We start from the raw sequence: 8,672 nt of genomic DNA on the forward strand, positions 1-8,672 counted from the left end.
GAACATGTTTCGATAGTCGATACAGTGTTGGTTTATATTTCTCTAAGGATTTTTTGTTTTCATTTTAGGTCTTTGATTATAGTAAGCCTGTGAATTATTCAATGAAAATATCATCCAATAATATAGATGCCTTCTCATTTAACTGATCAAAATTGTATTTATATAATTTTGTATCCCTCCTTTTCCAAAGCATGGGCTTTTTATGAATTGATTATTTACCATAATGTTCTTCAAATTGCATGAAAATATTACAGACCCATTTATATCTTTAAATGCTTTTACAATGAAATTTGATATTTCTGGCAACAATACGCCTGGTTGAGAAGAACAAATGAAAATAGATAAGTTTGGATTTAAAAACTGTGTTTAAAGCATTTTTTTTAAAAGGATGTGAAGGCCTGCCTTTCAGCAGATATATGCAGTGTGTGTAGAAATACAGATTTAGGCTTGTCCATTTTCTCATCCTTGTTCAAATTTGGAAGAGAATATTTAAAAACTGATAAGCTCAACCAACAAACTCTTAACATTTCATTCAAGCAAGGGTGCTCCTTTTTTCAGTAACCATTTGTATTTATCTCTAAAAAAATATTCTGGGTTTAATTTCTTGAAGAGAAATACAATATATGACTTTGATAACTTTGTTGTCTAATAATATTTATAACACTCTTTATAGCTGTATTCACTCAAAGTACAATGATTAGATGTTGTTGATGTAGTTTAATCACATATTTTATTATGTAGAATTGATGTATAAATAAATTTTAATCACACAATAAAATATGCAAATCAGTAAAATATTGTGGCAAAAATATTAGAATTGATGAATTTGATACTTTTAAGCTGCTTGCACTTAAAAATGCAGCTAAATTATATTTTATTATCTAAGAATGTACTTATGTCAATATTTTGTATGTTACAATCTTATTTCGAATTTAAATGGGAAATGATAATTTCGTTTTAGACATTAATGAATAATGTATATCACATCAATTTCAATTGGTGATTGCCATCGCATTACTTCTGTTAAATCATGGAATTACTGGTAATCGTTACAGATAAAACCATAGACACAGTTAATAGTTTATTTCAAAGATCATTAAATGTTTGTAATAATATTTTATTTATATACTATAGATCATTTATATTAGTAACTGACTATCGAATTCATCATGTTTTGTATTAAGATAAATTCTTTTAGTTTTGGAGGGATAGCTTAAGTATAATATCTTTAGCAGAAATAGAATAATAGATTGATATTTACACAAATTGCAAATGACTAATGATTCCAATTATGACATGATTTTTTTTCTAAAAATACATATTGTCTTCATTTTCAAATCAAGATATCAACAATTTGTATGCAATTTTGCACATTTTTATGGGAAAAATGTGAATATACATATTTGTTTGTAAAGAAAATATAATTTCCACTTTTTATTTGTATTTCTTCCTTTGATGCGTACAGTTTGTTTCCTTTTTGGATTTGTAATAGTACATGTATCTGTCATGTAATTGTATTTATGATATTCAGTCTTCCAACTATACTGGCTTACTAACTTCCTAATCCGTCATATTTCTGAAAAAAATGTTAATGTGTTGAATGGAAATATGTAGACAATTTAAGTCATTCCAGACATAACATATGAAAACCAGTTATGCAGTGAGATTTTGTCTCAAAATAAAGTGGCACAAAACAATGTGGCTGTAATGCAAAATCTAGGGTTGTGGTGTTATGAATTATACCAGAGTTCAAATTACATTTCATGACCTCATCGATCAGGATGTTACCTTAACAGCTACAATGTATGTGTAATCATACTAATATTTGAAGAGGATTAAAAAACTTGAACTTAATTCACAGCAATATCAAATACTCTTTCTGGTGATGAAAATTGCAACACTGAAATTGACCCCCCCCCCTCCTAAAAAAAAAGAAGTTTATTCAGAGTTTGGAATCCTCCATTTTATCATGTTTGTTTCATCACCCCATGTTACTTTATTGAAATAATTGAATGATGAAATTAATAGAATTGAGAGAGAGGAAAAAAAAAACTTTTCAGCTTTTTTGCTATAGGCTCTACAGTATTTGATGAATATACCCTAAAGCATGTGTTACCATTCGAGAGACTTGCATGTAACTCATTTTCAAAGAATTCAACACATTTTGCATTGCAAAGACATTCTTTTATGCCATATTTATAATAAATGAAACATGTCAAAAGTCATCTTTAACAATTCCTTGTATTATATTGTTCCTTCATTTCATCTAATTGCATTCCGGTACGATTTGTTTTTCAATGATCATTTGTTTGAATGTCATTCTTTGTTTATCTGTCCCCGTGATCTTTTATTAACACATTTCATAGAAAGCTGTAAAAAAATAAGAATATATTAGATATGAAAGGGATTATATAAACATGATAAATTTTGCTATAGATTATTGACTCCATTGTCTTTGTGTTTTGATTGTTTTTTAGGAACTGAATGTTGTGAGAATTTCCTGAACATTTTGTGGGAGGGGATGCTTTGATTTTTAGTCCACTGGGAAATGTTTAAAGGCATGACACCGCAGAGGTTGGGAAAATAAAGCAAGCAAGAATTTGTTCAAATAGCCATCTATTGAAGCTCAATTAGCTCTTTACGGTGTAGAGAGAAAGGGAGAGGGGGAGGGGGGGGGTAGGAGCAAGGGGGAGAGAGAAGGAAGGAAGTGGAATAAATTTGCATAGATTGTCACTGTTCCACATATAATCAGATGTGCACATCCCCCCATACAAAAAAAAAAAAACTTCCTGAACTGTTGATCTTTTAATCTTTATCCTAACTTAATCATATTATGACTAACGCTATTTGTAAACGTTTATCCCTGTTTAGTACTTGATTACATATACTTAACAAACTAATGACTGAACACAATTTGAAGAGAGGCTGTACGATGATGTCACTTTGTAAAAGGAAAAACATGATTCCATAAAATGTTTTGTTTTTCTTCCATTTGTTTATGAAAACTCATCCAAGCAAATCAAGGGCGTAGGCTGGTTTGAGCACGGAGAGGTGGAACTAAACAGTCAGTCCGCAGCCCGTCCGAAAGTGCTCTATTTTATTCAGCGGTATGCATAGCCGTCCGTGGTTATGCATACGTAATGAGCTGTGAAGACGAACTTTCCGATCGGTGTTTTTTGCTCTTAGAATCGTTTATTCCTCACAAAATTGGTCTTATTTTATAGATAAAACTTTGAAATTTCTGATCAGCTAAATAAAATGCACATTTAATGTATTTTGAAGACTGATATTTAGCTTAGAAAAAATGATTTTTTTCAAGAAATATATGTGAATAAACAGAGCGCATTTTTGCACCGAAATTACACTTGCGTCAAATTGATATTATAATCAATATAAAGCGTAGAAATTCTTCTTTACGACTGAAAAAGAATTATGAAATTTTATGATGTAGCAAAGTCAGGAACCACAAAAAACCACGGCAATGTCCATCGCAAAATGATTGGAATTGCAGTAGAATTGCCGACGCGTTCTGATTGGTCAACAGCGGCGCACAGACTTGCAACATTTCATATAGCTTAAAAAACCCAGAAGGAGTATGGAAGATATCGATGGCGAATTGCGTAAGCGCATTGTTTTGGCGTGTGCAAGGACCCGGGTTCGAACCCGCAGGACTGTTTTTTTTTTTTTTTTTGGGGGGGGGGGGGGTGATGGGGATATGTTTATGCTTTTTCTTTAAATCATATTCCTTCATCGTTCCTACCCAGCTTTATTCTCTTTTTACTTTCATGTGAAGTTCTATTTAGGCCTGTATTTATTAAATCATGGAGCTATTAATAGCTCTATGATTAATTCTTACTTCTTCTTAATCACTGTTTGATTTTCAAGTTCTTGATTACACTTATTTGGGCAGGGGTGGGAAGGGAAGTGAGTTAAAGGTCAAGTGCACATCAACAAAAAATTATTTGAATAAATACAGAAATGTCCCTTTTTTAACACAAAACAATGGTATGCAAATAGAGTTGATTATGTCACTCACATCACATTACTTTTTAAATTTTTGTTGCATTTTCATTATATAAATTTTAGCAAATTTGATCTAAAAAATCTTCCTCGAATCACAATAGGTTACATTTATGGAAACTACGAATGTTAATGGAGGAATTAAAATCCCTCTCAAAACTTGTTAATGAAAATTAAAATAAAATATACATGTCATGTACATGTATCAAACAAAAAAATACACAAGAAATTAGAGTGCTTGTGACATAATCGGGTCTGTAATTTGCACATTGACCAAGATGAGCATATAATTGTTTTATAAAATTAGGCAAATTTCTCAATGTCAAAATAGTAATTTTTTAAATTTTGAATCATAGTTTTTATGAAATTTTCTGCAATACTTTATTTTTCTATAAATTCAAATTAATTTTTTGGTGGGGTGGACTTCTCCTTTACTCTTTGCTTGGAATAGGGAATGCACATTAATATTTATCCACGAACAAAATTGTCTAAACATATGCAAATCCGTAATTGGACACATGCTCACTTTCCTTTCATCCAGGCCACTCCCTCACATCCACCAGGTTTACAGTCTTATAACAAAAATGATGAATTAATTATAATACCATCCCACCATAGCTCCATGATCACACAACATTCATACAGTGATTCACAACAAATATTTCACTTCTGTTCATATATGCAATGATTACTGTGGAAAACAAAAACAAGGCGTAACCACATTCAAATACCGTTTAAAAGGACAAATATATTATACCTTCGAAAAAAAAAAATTGTGAACATACATGGTACTTAACCTTCAGCACATTAGATAACATATAACAGAGTTGCTTGAGAACAAAATATGATTATGGGGCATTGCAAGAAACTTATGTTCAATTTCAATTGCAAATCAACTACATGTTTGTGTTTAATCAAAGGACTTACCCTTAATTTTGGAATGTGTGATTGAGTAGAAAGTTTCTTGCAATGCACTATTAGTAACATTAAAAATGTTCTTTGGTTTTGAATTGTGAATTTTTATTTCTGTCAAGCTGTATTCCTGTCCAAGTCAGTATTCTTAGTCCTCTCCAAAACTGTGCTCTATTTTTTTTGTTTCCAATATCGATAAAGATAAATTTTCTGTTGTATCAGTCCAAAATTTGCAAACGAAATAAGGGCTTTGTCGAAATCATGGTCTGACCATTATAGTACATGATGGACTCTCCCAGAATGAAGTAGCAAGCAGAGACCAGAGTCAGCAAGTATGCAGATCTGTGTGTAGAAGAGACAAAAAAAGAGAGAAATAGTCTAAATTACTAAATAACCATTCAAAGTATGAATTATGTTACATGTACGTCAATTAAGAGACTAACTAAGTTAAGTCTACGTCTAAGTACTGTCTGTGACAGCCACAATTTTTTTATTTGAACAAAATGGTTTATAAATACTACTAAGTACGGTAGTACCAGACTTTTTAGTTTGACTTTAAACTGTTTATAGTCTCTAGAGTAGACTGTCTGAGCTAATCATCATTTAATTCTTAACCGCAGCCTGGGCTGGGGCAAAAATCATCATGGGGCTCAACTTCGACTAATTAAGAAAAAAGGTTAACAATTTTCAACATAAATCAAGAAATATCTCAATCTATAATAAAAACCTGATGGAATTCGATTTCGGAAACCTGATAATCATTGAATAAAACTTTAGAAGGGATCTACTTATTAAGCTTCGTTTATATTGAGTCTTAATTTAAAAAAAACAAGTCCACCGTCCACAGACACGTATAATGCGAGCCATCTGCCATCATTACAGAAGTTTCAACGTATGGGACCAAAGGCGAAATTCTACCAACCCGCGACGAACGTAATTTTGGCATTATTTCGCGCCATCGTGGAGTGAACGAGAAGGTTACTTCCGGGTAAAACGTAAATTTCTCGATTTTTAGGGTATCATTTTCTCTAAAATAAAAATATAAGGTGAATTTGCGTCAAGTTGGTTCCGACATATTTTGAACAGTGACTTTTCTTAAGTTCTTTCTAAAAAATCCTGATCGAAACAATTTGGTTATGTAGCAAAGTCAGGAACCAAAAGTGAAATTCCGACTACAAAATCGCAGTTAAAATATTACTAAAATAAGCATCAATTAAAGAGGTAAAAATGGTAGGTTGAAAATGTCGAAATATGGAAAATTATATACCAAACTGTAGATGAAGGTCTTGAGAATAACTTACCACAATTCGTTTCGACGTAAACTGAAGTAAGCGACCAGTACAGAGCTATAACTTCAGCCCCTCCAATTCAGTGGGAAAATCAAGCCAAATTGATCGCACGTTTTCCTTCGGAGACCGCTAGAGGGCCGCTGAATAAATTTCCGTGGATATGCTCATTATCGCGCGAGCTGCGGTCTGACTGTAAAGTGGTATGGGGAGGTGGGACTAAAGTGGTATGGGGAGGTGGAACTAAAGTGGTATGGGGAGGTGTACATCCTGGGGAGGTGGAACTAAAGTGGTATGGGGAGGTAGAACTATAGTGGTATGGGGAGGTGCACATCCTGTGGAGGTGGAACTATAGTGGTATGGGGAGGTGCACATCTTGGGGAGGTGGAACTAAAGTGGTATGGGGAGGTGCACATCCTGGGGAGGTGGAACTAAAGTGGTATGGGGAGGTGGAACTATAGTGGTATGGGGAGGTGCACATCTTGGGGAGGTGGAACTAAAGTGGTATAGGGGAGGTGCACATCCTGGGGAGGTGGAACTAAAGTGGTATAGGGGAGGTGCACATCTTGAGGAGGTGGAACTAAAGTTTGGAAAATCAGCTTTTGAAAGCAGAAGAAGGGGGTACAAATTTTGTTTTGCTTGCCAGCTTCGGAACTCCTTTGCATCAGCAGGAGGGTGCATGTACACCCAGTGCACCCCCAATTACAAAGTGTTTTTTTTACTCAATCAGTGGCGGCACTGGAATTTAAAGGGGTGCGAAATAGAGCACAAAAGGGCGATTCCACACTATAACTTCAAAAATATAATGAATTTCAATATGCTTTCAATAAGTCATAAGTAGTGTAATATATTACTATGATACTTAAATTTTATGAAAATTATGAATTATAACAAAAAGTGAAGTCAGAGATAATTCTTTTTTTAGGGGGGAAACAATGGAATTTTCAATTTTCAATAATTTTACTAATTAATTATTAACGTACAAATATTGCCTGAAACTATACACAACAAAAAAAGTAAGTCCCCCCTAAATCAAATTGCTGTAACTTTCGAACGGAATTATTTTGAGATATGATATTTCGTAGCTGGTTTTTTCTACTCATTAGGCAACTCCTGGAGAAAATTGAGATTGATCGGTTGAGTCATGCATGAGAAATTAAAGATTGAATTAAAAATGACAATTTTTGAAAGTCACAAGAGTCGTTTTTCAGATTGTGCAAATACAAAGTTGGGCAAAAGTTGTTTTTAGGTGAATTTTATGGTGTTATTGCTGTTTTACTATACATCATTTAGCCACTCCACACACAATTTTGATATCGTATGTTCATGGTTGAGTGAGCACAATATTGCAGGGGCCGCGGAAGAGGGGTGGGGGCTCAGCCCCCCACTTTTTTCCAAAAGCATGTACAAAAATGTAAAAATTACCATACGATTGTGATTTTTTGCATAGTCAGCCCCCCCCCCTCCCCCCACTTTTGGCTCAGCCCCCCCCCCCACACTTTGAAAACCGTTCCACAGCCCCTGTATTGTGACGTATCATCATAGGTGTTTTTGGTAGTATCCTCTACAACTTGTTAGGTCATATTAAAATTTGAAAATGTTGGTGGCTCCCCCGATTACAGGCGCCTCCCCCATTTTAAAATTCTGGCTCCACCACTGATTTGTCCATAAATTAAACTGATCATTAGAAATTGTTAGGAAAATAATACATTTATGCAGTGTAAAGAGTATTCATTCCTAAGTTTTCGAGAAAAAAAAAATGTGCTCGCTCAACCATGAAAATTTTAAAAGTTCGGAAAGTGTGTGGTGATAGAAATGATGGATGATAAAAACAACAGCAATTAAAGTCACATTTGAAACCGAATTAGCCCCCATATTCACCTTATTACCCTTTAAAATGAGTCTGTGACATTGAAAATACCCATTTTCTCACTTTGATGCGTGCTCACTCATCCATAAATAAACAAATCGATTTCATTTTTGCACAGAATTCTTCCCATAGGTTGATAAACATTACTGCCAAATGACATTGCTAAAGACAGCCTTGACAAAAAGTTCCACCATATTGAATAAGGGGTTACTTATTCTGAAACATATGCACCCATAATGTACACAAGTCTATGAGAGAGGAAGTCAAAATTTTAACAAATATGAAATTAGGATTTGTTTCATGGACGGTTTTTGTTACTTCTGCCAACAGTTATTTCATGAAACTTCGCACATGGCTTCAGAGTAACACTATCCAAAAGGCGCGCACACCAAAATAACAAGTCGATACAGCACAGAGTGGGGCCAGGACCTTGAACTTTCGTCTCATTTGCATAATTTTCGATTATTGTGTGCTCACTGATGCATTAAACATCGAGATTTTCATAAAAATCAAATCAAATGAACCATGCAAGGAGGTTTGTGACAGATATCCATAGTTACAAATTGCATTTTTTCCAATAACGT

The 8,672-nt window shown here is 33.8% G+C and overlaps 1 long non-coding RNA gene across 1 annotated transcript; it reads right to left on the reverse strand.

Annotated features, from left to right (window-relative positions):
• Nucleotides 1-4,748: 4,748 nt before the first annotated feature.
• Nucleotides 4,749-6,290, reverse strand: LOC135153125 (uncharacterized). The gene is made up of 2 exons (XR_010292608.1): nt 6,234-6,290; nt 4,749-5,274 (listed from the first exon to the last, which is right to left on the reverse strand). It is a non-coding gene; the product is annotated as an uncharacterized LOC135153125 (long non-coding RNA).
• Nucleotides 6,291-8,672: the final 2,382 nt, after the last annotated feature.

This window comes from Lytechinus pictus, chromosome 2 (assembly GCF_037042905.1).
Source record: "Lytechinus pictus isolate F3 Inbred chromosome 2, Lp3.0, whole genome shotgun sequence".
NCBI lineage: Eukaryota > Metazoa > Echinodermata > Echinoidea > Temnopleuroida > Toxopneustidae > Lytechinus > Lytechinus pictus.